The following is a 25,912-nucleotide window of genomic DNA, read 5'->3' on the forward strand; positions in this document are numbered from 1 at the left end:
GGCGATATCGCAACATGGTATACAGGCAAAGAATCAGCTTCTGAGAAATGTCTGAGGACCAGTGCCTCAGGAGGCTGAGAGTATCACGTCAGGTCATGGAAGACATTTGCAGCCTGCTGCCAAGTGGTCCTGGTGGTCACGCTTTACCAGTGGCTGTCACAAAGTGACCACCAACCTCAACTTCTTCACCTCAAGCTCCTTCCAGGAATCTACAGGAGATATTGGCAAGATTTTGCTGTCAGACGCCCACAGATGCATCACGCAGGTGACATGTTTGCCAGGGCAGGCAATTATGTACACTTTGCCACCGATGAAGCCAGTCAGAATGAATAAGTGCTTGGGTTTGCAGCTTTGGCTAGCTTCCCACAGGTGCAGGGCATCATTAATTTGGCAATCAAGGCACCCCCAGCTTGACTAGGAGTGTTTGTGAAGCATAAGGACTTCCACTCCAACAACAGGGTACAGTAGAATAGCGGTTAAATTACTGAACTTGTAATCCAGAGGTCTGGACTAATGATCCGGAGACAGGAGTTCAAATCCCATCACAGCAGCAACGGAATTTTAATTCAGTGAATTAAATAAATCTGGAACAAAAAGCTAGTAACAGTAATGGTGACTACTGGATTGTCATAAAAACCCATCTGGGTCACGAATGTCCGTTAATCCTTACTTGGTCTGGCCTACAAGTGATTTCAGACCCACAGCAATGTGGTTGACTCTTAACTACCCTGTGTCATGAAGGTGTATTCAAGAAGGCTGCTCACCACCAACTTCAAGGACAAGTAAGGATGGACAATAAATGCTGGCCTTTCCAGCGACGCCACACCCAGTGAATGAATAAAAAATAAAGTGTAGCTCAACTGCAACCACAAAAAGATAATGCAGATGTGTGCAAGATTCCCAGGGAGCTGCCATGATGTAAACGTCCTGTGCCAGTCCACCTGCCTAAGCACTTTGCACCTCCGAACAGACTTGCTGGCTGCTTGAACTTAAGACTTAAAACATGGCTAATGACATCCGTGAAGAGCCCAAGCAATGAGGCCCAACAGCGTTACAATCAAAGCCACAAGATGGTGAGAGGTGTCACTGAGCAAACAATCAGGTGCTTACACAGATCTGGAGGTGCCATTCAATATGCACCAGCCAGGGTCTCCAGAATAATCGTGATGTGCTGTGTTCTGCACAACACAGTGTGGCAGTGAGGATTGGAGCTACAGGAGGAGCAAGATACAGAGAGCAGTGCCTCTTTAGAAGGAGGAGGAGAAGGAGGAACATTGTGTGTCCGTGGCACCAACCACGGCACATATTGCTGCCCATGATGGCCTCATAATGGCAAAATTTAGTTAGATTGCACCAGTACACCCATTTGGCAGCCACATGCTGAAACCATTTACCCACCTCTCCCAACGCAAAGTAGTCCTGCAATTAAAGTATCTCTTTCACAGGCACCCATGGCTCGACTTTAAGTCCTGTCTTACCATTCATCACAAGTGAGAAGGCCAGACATCAGCTAAAAATGGGTAAGATGGGAAAGTGTTGCAGAGAGAAAATTCTTATGTGGCTCAAAAGCTAAACAGAAACTTAACAATCTAACATTGTGCAACACACCCATGTGTAGTCTTGTGCAACTACTAATATTTTATTTTCCTTTTTCTACTACTCCTACATGGTGCAACCCCTATGGCATCAGCAGAGGTCGACGCAGGCTGCTCACACCCTTGCTCTGACTGCTGAGATGCTCTTGGCCAACGTTCTCTGGGTTTTAAATCACATAAGGGCCCTGCCAAAGATAGCGTCACCTGCACCTGGGCAGGGGCAGATTCGGCCATCGGGACACAAGGCAGCATGTGGGGCACCGACTGCGGCGGGGAGGGAGCAACAGGTGAGAAGTGGAAGAGCCTTGACTAGCACTCTTTAGAGTTTTACCACTGTATAAGAATCATAGCACAAAAGGAGGCCTGTAAAGGGTTAATATTTCCACAGAAACCAGTAGTCACAAAAGCCACCACTGTTAATGGCTCCTTTCCTGTAAAACACAAACCTCTGCTCTGCTGCACGGACCTAGTGCGCGCACATATCGCAGTGTGGGCTGGCCCGTGCTGCCCCTAGGCCATCGGCTCTTCTGGCCCCCATACCCTCATCTGTCTCACCTCCGCCACGATTCTCGCCGCTCCTCCGCCATAAAGGCACAAAACCAAAAGAAAAAAAAACAAGTTTCGAATGGATCAAAAATAATATTCTACATCTTGTACATTCGGCCAACTTTGCGACCTGCTTGTGCCAGCCAATTGTGGCGGAAAGGGATCGGCACGCGGCGTCGCCATGCACGGCAATGCTATCACGCCGGTTGTGCAGTTGCACGAGGCGCTACCCGTGGGGCGCAGCGTTGCCATGACAGCACGTCCGCAAATTCGCACCACTACCCCTCCCCCCCGGACGAAAAGTGTATTGCACCCCGTTAACACTCCTGGAGGTGCTAATGGGCATCGCAAAAAGGGGCAATTTCGCAGCCTCACAGCACGAGGACCTTCGGGCCAATGTGCCTGTGCTGGCAATTTGAAAGAGCTATCTAATTAGTTTCACAACCCCTACTCTTCTTCCCCCATAGCCCTGAAAAATTCTCAGGTATATTTCCAATTCCCTTTTGAAAGTTATTATTAAATCTACTTCCACTGCCCTAACAGGTAGTGAATTCTAAATCATAACTCACTGCATGAAACATTTCTCCTCATCTCGCCTCTGGATCTTTTGATTGGCAAAAGATCCTTGCCACTGGACCAAGACCTAGCTCTGTCAAGCCCGTGTGGTGGCTGGTGTGCAACGGCCACCACACGTTAAAAAAATTCAAGCACAGGCATCTTCCACCCTCTCAATTGGAGTTCAGGACTGGAACATCGGGTCCTTCATCGAAACACCTGGGAACTCGTAGGAGCAAGTCATCCTCATTCGAGGGACTGCCTATGATAATGATGATAATGTATCAGTGTCTGTGACAGTACCTAGCAATGATATCACGCAATGATCTCATGCCATGTCATCCTGTCACCTTTTACAGAAGAAGCTATCGACGATGAGGTCCATGCAGAGGCGAACGGGTGGGGGGCCACCAGTCCCCAGCGACTTCACAGAGATGGAGGAGCGAGTGCTCGCACTCCTGGGGAAGCTATCCTGGACAGCCACGGAAGCATCTGCAGACCCTGAAGTGATGCCACGTGAGTAAAGCTTACACCATTGCATCATGTAAAGTCTATAGATGCCACACCCACTCATATCCAAACAATCATATGGTAGATGATTTCTAAAAGTGTCATAGAAATAATGCTGGCCTAATGAAAATCATTGCAATGCACAATGTGTTGATGGTCACGAAATGTGATGTCTGTGATGATTTTGATAGCAGTGGTGCTTTTGTCATGCATATGCTTTATGTAGCGCTGGACTCAGCTTGTCACCCTAGCACCCCCTTCTCCTCTAACAACCTCATTTGTGTTTTGCAGCTCAGCCAGCAGGGCAGCCCCAGGCAAGACCACAGAGGCCAGAAGGTGGGGCGCGGGGCAGGAGTCGGCAGACGATCCTACTACATCTGGTGCTGAGAAGCTCCAATTCTCGCCCGTCAATCCGCTGGGTCTGTTCTCCACAGATGAGAGCGTGGACTTCGAAGAACCTGCATTACCATGCTCCAGAAGCCATTCCACTCCAAGACCATCTAGTGGTCCTCTGGTCATTCCCGCCTCCACTCTGGAAATACCAGCCCCAAGCACCTCTCCCCAGGGCACCCCATTTGTCCCCAGGATGGCGCCAACCCCGCGGAGGCCTCATGGACGCGGCAGGTCTGTTCCACGAGCGCGACATGACAGCAGAGAGATGGTACTGTTGTCCAGGAGGACTGTAGACATTGGTGACCAGCTCATCGAAGCACTGGGGGGCACATCCCGACGCCTGGCCACCATGACCGAGTACATTCCACGCATGCAGAGTCCCTGGATACGATAGCCAGGAACACTGCTGCCACAGGCCTCCCAGTGGTCCCCGAGCGCGGCACTCCACCCCTCGGTTCCTCATCACCACTGCGAACGACAGATGAGAGCAAGGACCAAGATCCTGCTTCTGCAGCAGAGAATGTTGCCCCCTCAGCAGCCCCCGCTCCCGTACTCGTGCAACCAACACATCTGCCTTCATCCCCCCCAAATGAGGCACAGCCTGAGGAGCTTCTCGGCCAGACGCCGTGGAGCGAGGAGGGGAAGGGGTAGAGGTGGGGAGAAGGAGGAGAGGAGGGAAGGAAAATGAGGTGCATGTGCGCAGGTGATGGCTGTGTTATATCTCCATCTGGGTGTATGCAATTTGTTGCAATGTATAGGGGCTGGGGTCCACACTCCTGCTTTGTCTTTGTATTCTGTGTTGCTGGACATGTTGACCATGTGATTTATGTCAATGGTGGAAAAATTGGGGTGTGGATGGGGATTGGGTGTTGTTGGCTGTGATACTTATGATTTCAGACCAATGTTGGTATTAAATTTGTTATTGAACATAATCTTGTAGCGCATTGTCTCAGATAGCTGGACCGTTACATACTGGTGATTCCTTACCACGAAAGGGTTAAATACAACTTATCAATCAACGTAAACTTTAACTGGTACCAAGTTGATGGGCACCATTGATGTCTGAGCTGCACACACACAGCAGTGTGTCAATGCTCTTTCAGGCAAATCTTTCAGATATCAGCTCCTCACGTAAGAGTGGCATTTAACAAATGCCAGCCACACTGGTGGCATTCATTCCGGTTAATTCCAGGTTTTGTGGCCGTTTTTTTGAGCGAGCAATATTGTGGGCGATGTGTGCGAGGCAGTGAAATTGATGATAGGCGATCTCCATGGCTGCTAGTTTGGGTAAATGTGCTCTTTAGAACAAAAAACAGTGGGCGGGCGTTAATATTGAATCTCGGCGTTAAATCCGCAAGGAAAGTAACGCTGGTGTTATTATGGACGTTGATTTCGCCCATTCTGATGATTCCGCCCCAAAAAAGTGGGCGGGCGGTAATATATTTTCCCGGCGTTAAGCACATGGGAAAAGTAACGCTCGGCGATAAGTTTCCTAAAAATGCCCGTCAGTTTCCATTTTGTGCCAAAATGGCTGCTATCTGGGCATTAAACGTCATTGCAGCGGTAAAATGGGTGTTAAGTGGGCGTTAAGCATGCAAAAAAAGTGGAGGTTCTAGCCCATAGACTTTAAGTGAATCTGCCTCGGTAGCTGCAACAGCAGTTTCAGAAATGTGAAAGTTGCCATTAAGTTGGTGCAGAAAAAGGTGAAACCAGGTGGGCAGAAAGACCCTGCAGAATCCAAAAGGAAGTTCAAAGCATAGCAGCATAAATTCGTGGTTCAGAGAAGGATTGTGTTTATTGTAGTAAGCTGATTGTTTAAAAGACGGAAAAAATAGAGAAGCATTTCTATGAGTCTATGAAGGTGAAACCGCTACTTAAGCTCTAACTTTTGTGCCGAGAGAAATAAAACATAAAATTTGCTACTATGGATGTTTGCGTAGTCATGGACTGTATTGTGTGTGAAAGCCTGTCTGTGTAAAAACAAGTGTTCTTCTTTGATGTTTCAGTGTGAATGTTAAAAAGTTTTTTAAAAAGCATGTATGAATATTTCTTCTTAGTGTGCCTGTGGCTCCTCCCTCTTTTGTCTTTAAGTGACACTGGTTAGTTTACGACATTGGTTTGAATTAATTTGGAGTTATTGAGGTTAATTAACCTATTAAAACCAGACTTTTATTATGGCCATGGTGAAATTCTGGTTGGTGTAAAATTGAGAGAGAAGCCCTTAGTTCCAGACATGAGACAATCACATTAACAATTGGTAGTTTTTTACATTTCTGACCAATTTAAGAATGCGTGATCAGGGGAGAAAAAGGAGAAATGCTATTGTTATGCGTGGAATGCTTTACAGAATGATTAGAATGATTGATGTCTGTGTTTGTCAACTTTTAAAATGCAAAAAAAAGGGAAGTTAACTCTTTGCACAAGCTGCTGTGAACTTTTAATTTGGTACGCAACATCTTTTACATTGTAAATGTAAAGTTTTGAAATTGAGTAGATATTTCTCACAGTGACAGAAAACGGATCAGAATTGACGAATTAACCCATTGGGATGGTAGGAAAGCCACAATATATTTTCTGTTTCTTTTCTTTTAAGCAGGAGTGCTGATGGTGCTAGATTACCAAGAGGGGTTCTTTAATATGGAAATTACTTCAAAAAGTGTTACTGACCTTGAACTTTGCTGGAACAAAAGAGTAATGTCCAGAGTTTAACTTCTTATCGAGTAATGGATCTCGAATGTCACGGCATGGTGACAAAATTGGACTTAAGCCTTTGCTTTTTAATACTTGGAATTAATGATCGAGTCGTGTGCTATCTTCTACGACAGATTGCTCGAAAAGGGAAGATAAAGAAATTGCATCCAAATGCATTGCGGATACCTTTTGTTTTGTTAAATCACAAAGTGACTTGCTAAAAACTTTGACTTGCTAAATTGATACGAGTTGCTGCCCAAGCACTCGGGAAGGGAAATTTAAGGGGATAATTGAATCTTATGTTTTTTTTAAAAAGGTCCAGTCTATGTGGTTCAGTTTAAACTATGTTTAAAAGGAAGGTTTTTTGGGGGGAGGGCAGCAGAGAGGCTGTTGTGTTCTTGCAGACTGAACTGCTCTCTGGAATGACAGTATTTTAAGAAGATCCACTAAGAGATTATATGATAATACGTTCACATTGTATTGGATAGTGGAAGTTTCTCCTGGGTTTATGAATAACATGGAAGGGTAATGCATGGGAAATGTTCTTAAATCATTTTTCATAGGTGATTGTGGGTGAATTCTAGTTACGGTTGAGATATTCAGTAGAATGGTGTGAATGTCATGACATACTGTGGCCACTGTCCACTTCAGCAGCTTTCTGTCTCGGCCACAGATTTTTGGTTTTATTAGCATAGTCTGCTTCTGTCTATCCGCTGTTATATAATGTTACTGATATTCCTCTTTGTGTCGAGATTTCTGTCCTCAACAGTGATGCATTTTAAAACTGTTGTGAAAGAATAGACTTAATCGTCACTTAAAACCCATCAGCGAGAGGAACACGGCTTTATTTCTCGGTTCTGATTTGACTGATCTGGATTAGGATCAATCTCTGAATACACAGGTGGAGGCTGGTACCTAAATTCCTGGATATAGGCGAACAATGGTCCCTCAAACATCCTTTCATCCCATTCAGGAACTCAAGCAGGGGTTAGGATGAAATGTGGGAATGATTCCCTGAGTAACATGGGCATGATTTGTGAAAGGGTTTTAAAATTTGGTATCAATTTAAATTATATTGAAAGTCAGTGTAGATGAGAATCATTAATTGAAAGGTCTCTCTTGGAGATGTTTGTGTTTTTGCCTATACTGAACAATGAGGAAAATATATATCACTGGCCACTGCCCTAAACGTTGGGACCATGCAGAGAGAGATGAGAAGACCATCGATCTTTTGATAAGATAACTGAAAATCCCAGTAATAGCTTGTATCGGATGGCATGATTTTGAGATACCGGTATAAGGGTGCCGACGTGATCTGTTGCGCATGAAGCATGTGGAAACGTATGGTGAAGATGCAGTGAAGAACGGGTCGCCGACATGCTCAGCTATTTGACAACAGCACAACAGGAGATGGTTAATGTGGCTCAAGAGCGTGATACATCCTTTGTTCAAAGGCATTGATATAAATATTTTATAACGAAACTGATCTTTAGTGAAACAATCTAGCATTAAAGATACTGATACCCATCAGAGGGACTGAAATTAAAAGGAAGGTGGGAGGACACTATTCGGCTGTAATGCAGCGAGGAGAATTGACCTGGTTAGAACCAAACTTGCAGGGATGTAGCAACAGCAAGGAAGCGTATATATGTCTATGATTTATACGATGATGCAGCGAAGACATGCGATTTTGACTGGAATCAATATAGCGAGAATTGTACTAGGGAGGTGACGGGCCCTTCGGATGTTAGGACAAAGATAGCTTACGTAGGAAAAGGAAAGTACTGCTTCACCATTTTGCAGCATTATTACCATCACGGGAAGGTCAGGTGTAATATTACCCCAGCCCAGGTATTGACCCATATCCTCACCTGCCTGGGAATCCAAAACTTTGACTTGGTAGCATTATTGCACCAGACCAAGCAGCGGCCGGATGAAACCCCTTGGGCATTTGCTAATCGCCTGTACGATCTCTATGAGAGAACACAGCATCAGGCTCCTGCGGACGCAACTACAGGGAAAGAGCAGACTCCGTTTAAGTCCATGTTCCTAAACCAGCTTCAGCCCCAAGTTAAGACAGCTCTGGGCATATCTACCTGGCCCGCCGACTATTGGACGGTGATAGAGGCAAATGTCACCTGGGCTTGGGAAAGGATAAGCACTGCCCCCGAACCGCTGAGAAAGCAGTTGCCCTTGTAGAGGGCCCCGACAGTTAGGTCCCTGATATAATTGCGGTGCCACCCCAGGGACGTACTGCTTTGTCCCCACCAAGATGGTTATAATAGGACCAACATCCTCATTAATGTAAGAACTCCCGCAGAGGTAAACCTACGGGTTATGGATTATTGAAACAAGAATTATACAAGTGTGTCACAAAATTCGGTTATGACATCCCGGAGATGCTAGAGGCTCTGAAGGAATTGATGGCATGTGTCAATGGCTCACAGCATCATTATTATACTTTACAGCAGGAGAATAGGGGAGTACTTAAAGAAATTCTAGAAGTAAAAGATGACACATACTAGTGGGACATGGGACTGAATATTGAAATTCCCCCATGGATCCGCATTCTCTCTTATACTTTGGTTGTTTCGCAAGTATTTGTACTAATGGCATTGATAAACATTGTATGTCACTTAAAAGCTATGGTCAAGAAAGTAAAGACCAAGATGGTGATTGTAACCACTATAAACCCACGCCTATCCTCCTCTCAACATTTTTTGAAATATTACCCTGAGAGTAAACGATGAGCAGTTAATAAGGATATCTCTCTCTCAAGGCAGGGAATTGTAAAGGGTTAATATTTCCACAGAAACCGATAGTCACAAAAGCCACCTCTGTTAATGGCTTCTTTCCTGTAAAACACAGACACCAGGTTTGCTGATGGCTTCAAACAAAGGCCTTGCCCTTGAAGCCAGACTGGTCAATGGTTTCAGAGTCGACCATTGTAATTGTGTTCGATAGTTAATGGCTTCTTTCCTGTAAAACACAGGTACCAGTTTCTGTAATGGCTTTATACAGAGACCTTGTCTTTAGTATCAGATATATTAATGAACTTATGAAAATGACACTTGTAATTATGCTTGCTGGTTAATGCTCCCTGTCTGGAAGACAGTCACAAAAGACAGAGTCGACCATTGTAATTGTGTTCGATAGTTAATGGCTTCTTTCCTGTAAAACACAGGTACCAGTTTCTGTAATGGCTTTATACAGAGACCTTGTCTTTAGTATCAGATATATTAATGAACTTATGAAAATGACACTTGTAATTATGCTTGCTGGTTAATGCTCCCTGTCTGGAAGACAGTCACAAAAGACAGAGAAGATGGGAACAGATCATGAGATTGGAACATGATAATTCAATCATCAACAGAACGAGGCAAAGTTCAGACGGCCAACAATTAAGAATGTGATGATTGTATATTGAAGGAGGGTATAAGAAAGTTAACTTCCAAACCCCTCGTCAAAGTTAACTTCTAAACCCCAACTTCAAGGATGGAAGAGAGGGTGTCCAGCAAAGCATCCCATGTCAACGTGTTCCATCGTCCTTGGCTGTATGGGAAGTTAAGCCTGTATTTTAATCAAGACTTCACTGTCCAAGCTTGTATAATGCATGTGCGTGTGTTTACTAAAGCGAGTAACCTTGTCGTCACGCTTTGTGCCAGTTGAATCTAAGTAAATAAGGGCATTTACAATACCCAACAGGCCATCTGGCCCATCACTTCATCGAGCTATTCAACAACTTGCATTTATATAGCATCGTTAACATAGCAAAACATGCCAAGGTGCTTTGCAGAAGTGTAGTTCAACAAAGGACAATCCAAAACTCATTTCACTGCCCCCTCTTCCCATAGCCCTGTATTTTTCTCTGCTACAAACATTCATCCAATTTTCCCACAGCAGTTGCAATGGTCTACAGCCACTTCCTGTAGAAATCATTCCACACTCCAACAACCCTTCATGTAAATAAAGTTCTCCTAATCTCTCCGTGATAATTTTAAACTGGTGACCCTTTATCTCCAGCTCTCCATCCAGAAGGAAATAGTATTTTCCTATTCACACTATTAAAACCCTACATAATTAAAAAAAAATCTCTTAAATCTCCTCATAGCCATCTCTGCGCCAGCGGAAATAATTCCAGTATCGAAAATCTCATCTCAAGTCTCTCCTCATAGCTATAATTTCCCATCCCTGGCATCATCCTGGTTAATGTAATAAACATTGTAAACAGGGAAAAGTGAGAGAATTGGTGCAGAGTGGGGAGGAGGTGTTGCCTTTTGCCTCCAATGCTTGTAGTGGTTCATGTAAGCTTGAGGCAGGAAGTACTTAAAATTTTGTCCCATGTTTTCGTGCAAGTTGGTGTGTAAAAAATAAACTTGCAACAATCTAAAAAGTAGATATAAATAATAGACCAAGATATAGCAGGGCAGGTTGTGTGTCTGGACTGCAGTATGTGGGAGTTTGTGGACAGTGAGACTTCCCCGAGTGAACACGTCTGCAGTAGATGGTTCCGTCTCGAATCTCCCCGGCTCGGAGTCATTGAGCTGGAGTGCAAGTTGGAGACATTGCTTCAGACCTTGATTACACCACGAAGGGGGGTGTAGGATCAGAATAGGTTTGGTGTGACCGATAGTGTTTAGAGCAAGGAGAACCCAGGTGCGATAGAGAACGGGTTCTGCAGAAACTGATCCTATCCAACAGGCACAAAGTACTTGCTCCCTATCAGGATATGGATAAAGACTATCAGAAGGACAGCCAGCATGTTGACCATGGCACCTTGGAACAGGAGGCTATCCAAAACAGGGGGAGGAGAGGTTGAGGGTAGGGTAATGTGGTAGCTGTAGGAGATTCAATAATTAAGAATATAGATAGCATTCTTTGTAAGCTGGATCAAGAGTCCCACATATTAGGTTGCCTACCTGGTACCAGGGTGAGAGAATACTTGAACCAGTTGGAAGGAATATTAGGGAGTGAGGGGGAGGGGTAGGATCGAATCATTGTGGTCCATGTTGGAACCAACATAGGAAAGGGTAGGTAACAGGTCTTATTTGGAGAGTACCAGGAACTAGGAGCTAAATTAAAGAACAGGATCTCAAGGATTATAATCTCTACAAATTGGCATAGAGATAAGCAGATTGGAGGTGAACAGATGGCTGAAAGAGTGGTGTGGGAAAGACGGGTTTCATTTCATGGGACACTGCCACCACTACTGGGACAGGCTCCAGCTGGACCAGGGTCCTAACAGAAGGGATAAATAGGATGGTCACAAGGACTTTGAACTAGTAAATGGGGCAGGGGTTGGGCTCGGTGGAAAAGTTAGTATAAGTGTTAGTTTTAAAACAATCAACCTTCGAAAGGGAAGAGAATAAATAGAGTAACAGTCAGAAATTGTGCTTTAGGCACTACAGATAAAGGGAAAACTAAAAGATATAAAGTTATTAAACCAGGAGAGTGCACAAAGAAATATGTGAGTAAAACATTAGAGCAGGACGGGTTAGGGTGTATGACCCAAACAAGCATTCTTTATACAAACGCAGGGAGTATATGGAATAAATTGAATGACTTGCAAGTGCAAATTCAACTAAGAGGTATGAATTGGTAGCCATTACTGAGACATAGTTGCAAGAAAGTCAGGAAGAGGAACTAAATATAAGGTCTACAGGAAAGAAAATGGTAGATGGGGAGGAGTAGCCTTAATGATTTAGGATGAAGTCACTTCAATGATAAGAGATGATAGAACAAGAGGTAAGCAGGCAATGGAGACTTTATGGGTAAAGTTAAAAAATAGAAAAGGATTTAAGATTGTAGCAGGAGTTTGCAACTGTGAAGTGGTAGAATGTATAAATGCAGAGATTAGACAAGCATGTGATAAAAGCAGAGTGGTTTCAGGGAGGAATTTTAACTTCCATATAGATTAGGAAAAGCAGACTTAATAATGGCAGAAAGTTAATGAATTTATTGAGTGTGTTCTGGATGGCTTTCTGCCAAAAATATGTCCTAGAACCAACAAGGAGGCAGGCCATATTACATTTAATCATGAATAATAAGCCAGATTTAGTTAATCGCATTTATGGAATGCATTCAAATTAATTTTCTAGATCAGTATGGCGAAGAACCAATTAGGGAAGAGATTATTTTAGATCTAGTATTGTGCAATGATACAGGGTTAATTAATAACCTTGTAATAGCGAGGCAGCAGAGGAGCCTGAGAGAGGAGTATAAGGAGCCGGAGAGCGAGGCCCAGACTCAATGACAGCAGAAAGGGGAAAAAAACACAAGGAGCGACATGACAGGATAGCTGGTAACTGATTGGTAGGTAATGGTCACATCATTTTTCTTTGCTATTCAGATGCGAGGCTGGTGAGTATCACAGTTTTTTTTGTCTGTTGTCTTTTAGTCTTTAACTAAGGACAGAGGGGTTTACTAAACACTTTAGTAAATTCATCTAATAATTAGAAGCATGGCAGGAGAGCTCAGTCCTGTGGAGTGCATATCCTGTGCCATGTGGGTAGTCGTGGATGCTTCGTGCAGCCTGGATGACCACATGTGCGGGAACTGTCGCTAGCTACAGCAACTCGTACTCCGGGTTTGGAGCTTGAGCGGCAGTTGGAGTCATTGCAGTGCATCCGCGAGGCTGTGAACTGCACGTTTCTAGTGCGGCCATCCCGCAGCTTAAGAGTGTGCAGGCAGAGAGGGAATGGGTGACTGCCAGGCAGAAGACGAGGACCAGGCAGGTAGTGCAGGAGTCCTCAGTGCATCTTGCTCTCCAACAAGTATTTTGTTCCGAATACTGGTGGGGGCGATGGTTCCTCAGAGGAATGCAGCCAGAGCCAAATTCATGGCACCATGGGGTGGCTCAGCTGCAACATTTGGCGGGAGGGAGAAGAAGAAGAAGCAGAAGCAGAAGCAGAAGAGTGGAAGAGCAATAGTCAGGGGAGCAGACAAGTGTTTCTGCGGTCACAGACGTGACTCCAGGATGGTATGTTGCCTCCCTGGTGCCAGGGTCAAGGATGTCACCGAGTGGCTGCAGGGCATTCTGGGGCGAGAGAGTGAACAGCCACAGGTTGCAGTCCATATTGAAAGAGGGATCAGGTCATGCAGGCAGATTTTAGGGAGCTAGGAGAGATTAAAAAGCAGGACCACAAAACGCAGTAATCTCCAGATTACTCCGGTGTCATGTGCTAGTGAGTACAGAAATATGTGGATAGAGCAGATGAATGTGTGGCTGGAGAGAGTGTGCAGGAGGGAGGGCTTTACATTCCTGAGGCATTGGAATCGTTTCTGGGGGAAGTGGAACCTGTACAAGCCAGACGGGTTGCACCTCAACAGAGCCTGGACAAATATCCTGGCCGGGGGTGGGCGGGGGAACTAATTTGGCAGGGGGATGGGAACCTCAGAATAGATTCAGAAGGGAGCGAAGCTGAAATTGGATAGAGATTACTATCTTTGAGGTCCTACTTTTTAATTTAACTCCTAGCTCCCTAAATTCAGCTTGTCGGAGCTCATCCCGTTTTTTACCTACATCGTTGGTACCTATATGCACCACGACAACTGGCTGTTCACCCGCCCCCTTCAAAATTAAATTGAATTTGGAAGACAGAGGAAACAAGGGCTAGAAAATAGACAACAAGTGAGTTTGACAGTACTAAATGGTATATACTTCAATGTAAGGAATATAGAGAATAAGGCAGATGAGCTGAGAGCACAGATAGACACTTGGGAATATGATAGTATAGCTATTACTGAGACATGGCTGAAAGAAGGGCAGGTATGGCAACTCAACATTCTTGGTTACAGGGTTTTCAAACGGGATAGAGAGGAGGGTAAAAAAGGAGGGGGAGTCGCAGTATTGATGAAAGAAACAATTACAGCTGTGAGGAGCGACAATATGTTAGAAGGATCATCAAATGAGACCATATGGGTTGAATTGAAGAACATAAAAGAGCCGATCACACTGCTGGGTGTGTACTATAGACCCCCAAACAGTCAGAGGGAGATAGAAAAGCAAATATGTGTGCAAATTTCTGAGAAGTGCAAAATCTATATGGCAGTAATAGTCGGGGATTTCAACTACCCTAATATTAACTGGGACAAAATTAGTGTGAAAAAGATAGAGGGTGTGGAATTCCTACAATGCATTCAGGAGAGCTTTTTTAGCGTGTATATAGCAAATCCAACAAGGGAGGGGGTGGTTCTTGACTTAGTTTTAGGGAATGAAGCTGGGCAAGTGGATGGGGTATCAGTGGAAGAGCATTTTGGTGCTACTGATCATAATTCAGTTAGATTTAGGGTAGTTATGGAAAAGGACACAGATTGACGAGGAATAAAAGTTCTCAATTGGAGAAAAAACAATTTTGCTAAACTAAGATTTAGCCAAAGTGGACTGGAAACAGCTCCTTGAAGGTAAATCAGTGTCAGAGCAGTGGGAGGCATTCAAGGAGGAGATCCTGAGAGTTCAGAGCATGTATGTTCCCTTAAAGGAAAAGGGTGGGACTAACAAATCGAGAGCCCCCTGGACATATAGGGTGGGATAAAGAAAAAAAAGGGAAGCTTATGACAGGTACCAAGGGCTCAATACTGCAAAAACTCCAGGAGTATAGGAAGTGCAGGGGTGCAATTAAAAAGGAAATTAGGAAAGCAAGGAGAGAGCATGAAAAAATGTTGACAAGTAAAATCAAGGAAAACCCAAAGATGTTTTATAAACATATTAAGAACAAGAGGATAACTAAAGAAAGAGTTGAGCATTTTAGAGACTATAAAGGTAATCTGTGTGTGTAAGTGGAAGATGGAGATATGATTCTTAATGAGCACTTTGCATCTGTTTTCACACAAGAGAGGGGCGATGCAGACTTGGCAATGAGGGAAGAGGAGTGTGAAATATTAGTTGAAATAAACAGTGAGAGGAAGTATTAAGGGGCTTAGCAGCTTTGAAGGTCGATAAATCCCCAGGCCCAAATGAAATGTATCTCAGGCTGTTGAGCGAAACAAAAGAGGAAATAGCCCAGGTTCTGACCATCATTTTCCAATCCTCTTTGGCTACAGGTGTGGTGCCGGAGGACTGGAGGATTGCCAATGTGTACCTTTGTTTTAAAAGAAAGGGATAGACTGAGTAATTACAGGCCAGCCAGCTTAACCTCGGTGGTGGGAAAATTATTGGAAAAAATTCTGAGGGACATGGATTAATCAAGGACAGTCAGCATGGATTTGTTAAGGGAAGGTCATGTCTGACTAACTGATTTAATTTTTTGAGGAGGTAACAAGGAGGCTCAATGAGGGTAGTGCATTTGATGTAGTGTATATAAATTTTATCAAGGCTTTTGATAAGGTCCCACATGGCAGACTGGTTAGAAAAGTAAAAGCCCATGGGATCCAGGGCAAAGTGGCAAGTTGGATCCCAAATTGGCTCAAAGGCAGGAAGCAAAGGGGTAATAGTGGATGGGTGTTTTTGTAACTGGAAGGGTGTTTCCAGTGAGGCTCCGCAGTGCTCAGTACCAGGTCCCTTTCTTTTTGTGGTATATATCAATGATTTAGACTTGAATGTAGGAGAAATGATTAAGAAGTTTGCTAAAGTATACTAAAATGGCTGTGTGGTTGATAATGAAGAAGAAAGCTGTAGACTGCAGGAAGATATCAATGAACTGGTCAGGTGGGCAGATCAGTGGCAAATTGAATTCAATTGATGCTAGGTCAAATGTTAATTTTAAATCTGAAATTGATAGATTTTTGTTAACCAAAGGTATTAAGGGATATGGAGCAAAGGCGGATATATGGAGTTAGGACACAGATGAGTCATGATCTCATTGTATGGTGGAACAGGCTCGATGGGCTAAATGGCCTACTCCTGTTCTATGTTTCCATGTACCCTGTTCGCTCTCTATGGCTTTAATGTCCTCTCTATAGTTGGTTGCCTTTTGATCAAACACACTCTTCAGCATCAGTGCACTGAAGGTATATTTCTTGTTTTTCCTTCCAAAATCTACAACCCCTCATTATTCTATTTTCCACCTGCACATTTCATCCTGAATTATTTTACAATACTCCTCGCTGTTTTCCAAACCTTACTTTTGATTCGACAGAAAACTTCAAGATTGTGTTCCCGTTGCACAAGTTCAAATCATCTATCTACAGAGAACAAAACTAGAGCCAACACTGACCCTGGGGGAAAACCATTTCCAACCCTTTTCCAGTCTGATCAACACCCACTTACCCTAACTCATCCTGTGTATTAACCAACTTTTATCCATGATGCTGCAGTTCCCCTTGTCATCATCATCATCATCATCGGCAGTCCCTCGGAATCGAGGAAGACTTGCTTCCACTCCTGAAGTGAGTTCATTGGTGGCTGAACAGTCCAATACGAGAGCCACAGACTCATGGGAGAATCCCCCAGTGTTTGGACTCATTGGAAATGAAATTTAATTTGGAACTATCTACCAGAAATTTGGGATCCCAAAATGCTTATGGAAGAAATCTACGAGTTTTAACCAAGTTTGGGATTTTTAAAAGGTGACTGTTGGATCTACAAGAAAAGGGGTGGGGTCAATCTCTAAAAGGCCAGTTTGGACATTGAAGCTAATCAAATTGTCTGGGAACTATTTACTCCCGAAACCTGCCCCTAGAAAACATTAGCATTTAAACAATTGACCATGAAAGAAACATTATCCACCCCACCCAGAAGACCCAAATGTCACATACATATTCCAACACCTTTTCAACAGGCATTGAAATATCTGGCTTAGGCCAGACATCCGGAAGCAAAAAATAGCGCCATCACAATGGACAAGAGCTCATCAACTCAGAAAAGTCTATCAATGCCAGATTAAAACTTAATCAAGTTTCAGTTAGCTGGGCTGCAAAACCTAAACAAAGAACCAAGGTCGATTTGGGGACAGAGAAGGAAGTCGCTCAAAGTATAATTAAGACCTGTTTTTACAGCCAGGACTGCACTTGGCTTCTACACCAGCTTCGTATGCTTCAGACCTGGCAGACTTCAAGACCAGCACATCAGCTTCGTTAACCTGGTTCTTCAGAACATCAACCAAAACAGCATCACAAACGACCAGGACACCAAGCACGCCATGGCAGCAAGAGGTTCACGAAGCAACCACCAAGATATTACCAGCAACCAAATTGGTAATATTGAGCCACCTCGACCAACGATTTCCAAACCGAAGTCAACTCGATGAAAACCCGAAGATTCACAAGCTGTTTCCACTCTACAAGCTATCCCTGAGCTACCAATGGGTAAAACATTACCTAAAAGAACTTTAAAACCTACTGCTGAAGGAAGAAAGTGAGTATTTACCGCATAAATCCAATATGCACCCTACCGCATCAGCGAACACCACCCAACTGAGGAACACGCAGCAAGAAGTCCTCTCCTATGTTCGGGGTACGGCTAGCAGAATCCAACACACCCCAAAACGTGACCATTACCAACTGGCAAGAAAGGATTGGTGAGCATAGTCCCTGAAGCCCCAGAGCCTAACCTAGTTAGATAGGGGAAATTAGGTGGTGGGAGGTGTTGTACTGCTGTGTATTCTCTTGTGTTTGAGTAAAGGATTCCCCATTAGAGTGATAAGTTTTCTCAGTTTTAATAAAAGGTGTATTCATTCTTCTTGAATAAAAACCATACATTTCTTTATACAAAACAGTTGTCTGCTGTACTTTATCACACCCTGATTAATAAATCCAGGCTTGAGAACCAGGGAGTGGGAGCGACTCACAACCGCTCTGGGTCAGGAAAGGCAAGCTGACCCCACAGACACCAGCCCCTACAGGGGGGTGGGACTGGTTTGCCGCACGCTCTTTCTACTGTCTGCGCTTGATTTCTGCACGCTCTCGGCGTTGAGACTCGAGATGCTTAGCGCCCTCCCAGATGCACTTCCTCCACTTAGGACGGTCTTGGGCCAGGGACTCCCAGGTGTCAGTGGGGATGTCGCACTTTATCAGGGAGGCTTTGAGGGTGTCCTTGTAGCATTTCCGCTGCCCACCTTTGGCTTGTTTGCCATGAAGGAGCTCCGAGTAGAGCACTTGCTTTGGGAGTCTCGTGTCTGGCATGCGGACTATGTGGCCTGCCCAGTGGAGGTGATCGATTGTGGTCAGTGCTTCAATGCTGGGGATGTTAGCCTGAATGAAGGTGCTGATGTTGGTGTGCCTGTCCTCCGAGGGGATTTGTAGGATCTTGTGGAGACATCATTGGTGATATTTCTCCAGCAACTTGAGATGTCTACTGTACATGGTCCATGACTCTGAGCCATACAGGAGGGCAGGTATTACTACAGCCCTGTACACCAAGAGCTTGGTGGCAGTTTTGAGGGCCTGGTCTTCAAACGCTCTTTTCCTCAGGCGACCGAAGGCTGCACTGGCTGCACTGCACTGGAGATGATGTTGGATCTCGTCTTCGATGCATGCTCTTGTTGATAGGAGGCTCCCGAGATATGGGAAGTGGTCCACAGTGTACAGGGCCGCGCCGTGGATCTTGATGACTGGGAGGGGGCAGAGCCATTCGGTGAGGACAGGCTGGTGGAGGAACTTTGTCTTAAGGATGTTTAGCATAAGGCCCATGCTTTCGTATGCCTCAGTAAATACATCGACTATGTCCTGTCGTGCAGCCTCTGTATGTGCGCAGATGCAGGCGTCGTCCGCATACTGTAGCTCGACAATAGAGATTGGGGTGGTCTTGGATCTGGCCTGGAGACGGCGCAGGTTGAACAGGTTCCCACTGGTTCTGTTGTTTAGTTCCACTCCAGCAGGGAGCTTGTTGACTGTTGACTGTCCCCTTGTACCATAGACCTGAATCTTAGGAACAATCCTTTTGAGGGACACCTTATTGAATGCCTTGAGGAGTCAAGATTGAGGGCCCATAGATACAAGTTTAAATGTAAGAGATTTAGAACTGAGGGCAACAGAAACTTCACACACGAGTTGTGAGGCTTATGGAATTCAATTCCAGGGTTAGTGGTTGATGCAGACACGATGTTAACATTTAAGATTAGATTGGATAGGTGGATCAGGGAAAGGTGGTTGAAGGGATATGGGAACAGGGTGGGTAAATGTGATTGGAACCGTTTGCTCATGTGGAGTATAAGCGTTGACATGGACGGGTTGGGCCAAATGGTGTGTTTCCAGGTTGTAACTTCTATGCCTTCTGAAAAACCTTATAAACAACATCAAATGCATTCATGTTTTCTGTCTCTTTGTTCACTATTTTTCTTTAAACTCTTAAATTTGCCTTGCTAGCAAATCCTTGATAGCTGTCCTTGGATTCAATTGGTTTACTACCTTGTAAACACATTTCAGATATGTATTATTATAGATAAAACATTTCTTACTACAACTACAAAGGTTTCAAATGCATTTTAAAGCTCTTATCAACAAAGCTAAACCAAGATATCTGATTGTGTCAAAACAAGTTAAAGTAAAACCCCTTTATCTGCTGCTTTAGAGTCCTATGAAAAAATCATTTGCAGCAATCTCAATAAAACAGCCTTTAATTGGCTATTTAATCAGTGCCGTTTCCTGCTTTCGCCTCAAACTGGAAATTTTCATCAACTTTGCTTCCAATTTCCACTTTCCCTCATCTTCAAAATGTTCATCTCCGACTCTTCCCTTCCTTGACATCCCAATCTTCATTTCTGGGGATAGACTATTGACCAATATCCAATCTAAGCTCACTGACTCCCACAGCTACTTTGACGACATGTCCTCTCACCCCACTTCCTGCAAGGACTCTAACCAAGTTTCTCCGTCTCTGTTGCATCTGCTCTGGTGACCCCACCTTCCCTATCAGTGCTACCGATATATCTTCCTTTTTCCTCAACCGAGGACCGAGGATTCCCCTCCACCCCGTGTCCATCCCATTTTCCGCACTTCTGCTCTCATCCCTTACCATCCTTTCCCTCCCAGAACCACAATAGAATTCTCCTCGTCCTCACCTTCCACCCACAAGCATCAAATTTGATTGGATCATCCTCCGCCACTTCTGCCACCTCCAGCGTTATTTCACCACTAAACACAACCAGCCCCCCCTCCACACCCCCCCACCATTCAGCTTTCTGAAGGGACAGTTTCCCCCGTGACACCCTGGTCTACTGTTCAATCACCCCCAGAACTCCCTTCCTGTGCAAGCACAGGAGATGCAATACCTCCCCTTTTATCTCCTCCGTTCCCACCATCATGGACCCCAAACACACCTTCCAGCTGAAACAGCAATTCACTTGTACTTCTTTTAATTTACTATACTGTATTCACTGCTCACGATGAGGTCTCCTCTACATTGGGGAGACCAAATGCAAATTGGGCGACCGCTTTGTGGAACACCTTGGTTCAGTCCGCAAAGGTGACCCCAAGCTTCCAGTTGCCTGTCATTTTAATTTTCCGGACCGCTCCCACTCTGACCTCTCTGCCCTCGGCCTCCTGTTCCAATGAAGTTCAACGTAAGCTCGAGGAACATCATCTAATCTTTCGATTAGGCACTGTGCAGCCTTCCAGACTTAAAACGGAGTTCAACAATTTCAGACCATAACCACTGCTCCCATTTTTGTGGACAGCTGCTGTTGGTAATGAATCTGCTATTCCCATTTACACTTCCTTTAGACCCATCTTTTGTTTCTTTATTTGTCCCATTACTTGCCTTGCACCATCATCCCTTGTCACTTAACCTCTCCTGCCTTTCACCCGATCACATACCTTCCCTCTTGATAAGAACATAAGAATAAGGAACAGGAGTAGGCCATCTAGCCCCTCGAGCCTGCTCTGCCACTCAACATCATGGCTGATCTGGCCGTGGATTCAGCTCCACTTACCCACCCACTCCCCATAACCCTTAATTCCCTTATTGGTTAAAAATCTATCGATCTGTGATTTGAGTACATTCAATGAGCTAGCCTCAACTGCTTCCCTGGGCAGAGAATTCCACAGATTCACAACCCTCTGGGAGAAGAAATTCTTTCTCAACTCGGTTTTAAATTGGCTCCCCCGTATTTTGAGGCTGTGCCCCCTAGTTCTAGTCTCTCCGACCAGCGGAAACAACCTCTCTGCCTCTACCTTGTCTATCCTTTTCATTATTTTAAATGTTTCTATAAGATCACCCCTCATGCTTCTGAACTCCGACGAGTAAAGACCCAGTCTACTCAATCTATCATCATAAGGTAACCCCCTAATTTCCGGAATCAGCCGAGTGAATCATCTCTGTACCCCCTCCAAAGCTAGTATATCCTTCCTTAAGTAAGGTGACCAAAACTGCACGCAGTACTCCAGGTGCGGCCTCACCAATACCCTATACAATTGCAGCAGGACCTCCCTGCTTTTGTATTCCATCCCTCTTGCAATGAAGGCCAACATTCCATTCGCCTTCCTGATTACCTGCTGCACCTGCAAACTAACTTTTTGGGATTCATGCACAAGGACCCCCAGGTCCTTCTGCACCGCAGCATGTTGTAATTTCTCCCCATTCAAATAATATTCCCTTTTACTGTTTTTTTTCCCCCAAGGTGGATGACCTCATACTTTCCGACATTGTATTCCATCTGCCAAACCTTAGCCCATTCGCTTAACCTATCTAAATCTCTTTGCAGCCTCTCTGTGTCCTCTACACTAATCTTTGTGTCATCTGCAAATTTTGTTACACTACACTCTGTCCCCTCTTCCAGGTCATCTATGTCATCTTGATCTTTCCTCCCCACCTCCGTACTTGCTTCGAACTCGTTACATCTCTAACTGTTTCCAGTTCTGATGTCAGGTCATCAACCTGAAACGTTAACTCTGTTTCTTTCTCTGCTTCCTGACCTGAGTATTTCCAGTATTTGCTGTTTTTATTTACTAGTAAGAGTCAGATTCAGTTACTCTTCCAAGCAATCTTAGAAATTATCATAAAAATAATGTAACCAAGCCCAATAGAAAAGGAAATAATCCTATAAATTCAGGAAATCTGAAATAAACACATATGCACTTGTCAGAATCTGTAAAGAGAAAAGATACAATGTTTCTAGACCTTTTAGGGATGAGGGAATTCAATTATGTGGAGAGACTGGAGAAGCTGGGATTGTTCTCTTTAGAGCAGAGAAGGTTAAGGGGGAGTTTAATAGGTGTTCAAAATTCTGAGGGGTTTTAATGGAGTAAACATGGAGAAATTGTTTTCTCTGGCAGGAGAGTCGGTTACCAGAGGACACAGATTGAAGATCATTAGCGAAGAACCAGGGGGGATTTGAGAAGAATTGTTTTTACACGAGTTGTTGTGATCTTAGAATGCACTACCTGAAAGGGCCGTGGATGGTGATTCAGTAGTAACTTTCAAAGGGATTTAGATATATCCTTGAAAAGGAAACATTTGCAGGGCTATGGGGGAAAAGCAGGGGTAGTGGGACGAATTAAATAGCTGTTCCAAAGGCACAATGGGCCTCCTTCTGTGCTGTAGGATTTATCGGAACTGAAAACAAAACAGGAAAAAAAGTGTTTCAAAAAATCATGTATTGCTAACAGAAAGAGGAAGAATTAGGTTAATGGTCTGATGATTGCATAAGAGCTTAAGAAAAGCAGGAAACTGGTAAAATTATGTAAAAGATCACCTCACTGATGCAATGGAAAGACATTGAAAAACAGAAACTAATGTGCTAACAGCCAAGACATTAAAAGACCTGGGAGAGACTTGCACCAGGAAAACAACTTGCATTTATATAGCGCCTTTTACTTAATATAATGTTGCAAGGTGGTTTACAGGAGCGCAAAAGACAAAGAGAGAAAGAGCCAAAGAAGGAGATATGACTTTAAGGAGAGAAAGTGGAGGGATTTAGGGCGGGAATTCCAGAGAATGGTGTTTAAACAGCTGAAGGCACAGCCACCAATGGTGGGGCAAAGTGAGTGAGAGATGCACAAGAGGCCAAAGTTGGAGGAACACAGTATCCTCTGATGGGTTGTGGGGCTAGACGAGGTTAGAAATGACCAAAATAAGTGTCCTGCAGACACAGGAGATCTGGAATTAAAACAGTGAACGTTGGAAACGCTTAGCAAGTCCATTCACACCCAAATATGGACAGCGAATATCGAGGAGCTGGACAGCGAACATTGCCAGGTGCACTTATGAAGGCAATACATCGAAAATACCAAGCCACGTTCCCTCAAGCTAATCAAACCCACTCACATTCTGCGTTTACAGAAAAACACAGAAGTTGCACTGAGTCATTGCAATCTGGCAGCTTCAATTATCGAGAACAGCCCTTTTGTAGTTTTTAAATATACAAAGTACTTTCATGTAACACCTCAAATACTGTTAACAATCTCCAGTTCCCATGTCCCTGAATTGATCCCAATATCTTTTAAAAAGGGTACCACCTTGAAAGAAAAGTTTGCCAAACAATTCTATGCACAGCCTGTGGCAGCAGAGCATTCTGGTTGATTTTAGAAAGAAAAGAAACTTGCGAAGTGCTTCCGCCAATGAAGTACTTTTGAAGTGCAGTCACTTGTAATGTAGGAAACATGGCAGTCAATTTGCACACAGCAAGATCCCACAAACAGCAATGCAATAATGACCAGATCATTTTTTATATAAAGTAATATTGGTAGAGGGATAAATATTAGCCAGTACACCGGGGGTAACTCCCCTGCTGCTCTTTGAAATAGGGTCGTGGGATCTTTAATGTCCACCTGAGAAGGCAGACTCTGATTAATGTCTCATCGGAAAATTGGCACCTCCTACATACAGTGCAGCACTTCCTCAGATCTGCACTGAAGTGTCACCCTAGATTTTGTGGGTGGGTCTTGAACTCACAACCTTCTGGCTCAGAGACCAGAGTGCTTCACTGAGCCATGGCTATTCATGTAGTTTGTACTGTGTGATTGCGCACGAGTTAAGTTTGATCATGAGTTAAGTTTAATCACTTTTTAAAAAAGGATTGCATATGGTTTGGAAACATTTTATCTGCAAGGATTCAGACTGTGACAGCGGGAAAGAGGAGTTCCTTATTCAAGGGAAACGTTCTTTCCTGTCAGATTCAACTTGTTAATAATAGGAGCCGAATATAATGGGTGCATACATTTTCCAACACTGTTCACAGAACTGTGTGCTGAGCATTTTTACCATTTCTTGGGATCATTCCAGGCTCTTTTGCTTCAGTTGGGTGCATTCCAATGTCTCACGGCATTGCTGAATTACGTCCACACTTTAGCATTGCATGTTTCATACAAAAAAGGTCAAATATAATTCTTGAACACAAGCCCTTATTTCCGTGGATTGCGGGGAATGTTCCATGTAACAAATGCCTGAGTTATGTATCGGGGAAAGGGATAGTGAGCGGCAAGAAAATCGACAGAGAGACGGATGGCGATCACCTCCTACTCTCACTTCCCATCATAGTCAGCAATACTGGTTTGCAAATCTCAGCTATGTGCAGAGAGATACGTTGCAACAAGTTTTAATTGTCTCAGCTCAACTATTAAGCAAGAGAGAACCAAAATGTAAAAAAAAACACAGGAGGAGCTGATTCAGCAGCATTGCAATGCTTGCCAAGGGCAAACCATCTGAGTAATTGACAGGCTCAGTCAGGGCACAAGAGTTGTTAAACTCAAAACAGCACAAACCATGTTGGATTTAGACATTTTTTTTTAAATAAAAAATCTGTCGAGCATAAAAATTAGCTTCCTTTAGAATAAGACTAGTAACTATTTAAAAAAAATAAGGAAAACAAGTCCTCACAGAATTATTTGCTGTACAACAAGCATTTTGCGAGCCCCATTCTTACCTGCAGTTGCTGTAACGTCTCAGTTGGTCTGTTTGAACCAGTGCTTCACATCTGCCCTGTCAAGACAGTGCTGAGAGCAAGTGGAGCTTATGAAACCAGAATTATTTGTGTGGCGTGTAAACTGCATCAGTAAGGAAGTACAGTTCAGCAATCAAGCTCCTCCTCTCCCATGTTGCTTTGCAGGAATTCCTAGTAACCATAGTAATAACTGCTGCACCTTCCCAGAATCTGGAACTCTCCCTGTAGTGAATTAATCTCTGCAAATAATTTGAATAAAGATCCCAATCAGGTTTACCATTGCTTTATTGCTATTGTATCCTTTTATTTATATATACACAATATAAAATGCATGTATTTAGGAATAAAATAGATGTATACAGAACATGCTAAACAAAGAAGCGTGTTGTCAGGATTACTTGGTCAGCTTGGGTGTGGTACTCACAGCAACCCATCACAAAGAATCTTCAAACCAAGCTACAGTAAAATCTACACGTATAGGAGTTCTGTTTGCCAGTATATACACATTACCCAGATAGACACAACCGAGATGCAGAGAAACAGGGTGTCAAGAGCAATGTTCCCACTTTGTTTTTTGTTGCGTGGCCTCTTTAACAGGCTGCGCTGCGCAGCCCATTCTATTTCTCACACAACTACGGTTATTTCAATTGTAAAGTCATTAAGCAGCCCATGCGGGACCTCCAAAACGCTGCCTGACTTAATGGGAACATAATGATCAAGAATCAAGTCTGAGGGGATCCCATCCTCCTCCCCCAAAACATGGGCAGTGGTACTGCTGGAGTTAACCCCACTACAACCATAAAAATTACCAACGTCGAGCACTGGTAAATTTCCTTTTCCTTGTCCAGCCGAAACCACGCTCATTAC

General features: G+C 44.0%; 1 protein-coding gene across 1 annotated transcript in view; it reads right to left on the reverse strand.

The window, feature by feature from the left end:
* Positions 1–25,183, reverse strand: part of LOC139276970 (ALS2 C-terminal-like protein) — a 212,465-nt gene extending 187,282 nt beyond the window's left edge. Inside the window, exon 1 of the mRNA XM_070894971.1 lies at positions 25,028–25,183. The gene's annotated coding sequence lies outside the window, so the exon portion shown is untranslated. The remainder of the gene's footprint in view (positions 1–25,027) is intronic.
* Between the last annotated feature and the right edge of the window lie 729 nt (positions 25,184–25,912).

This window comes from Pristiophorus japonicus, chromosome 1 (assembly GCF_044704955.1).
Source record: "Pristiophorus japonicus isolate sPriJap1 chromosome 1, sPriJap1.hap1, whole genome shotgun sequence".
Classification (NCBI taxonomy): domain Eukaryota; kingdom Metazoa; phylum Chordata; class Chondrichthyes; family Pristiophoridae; genus Pristiophorus; species Pristiophorus japonicus.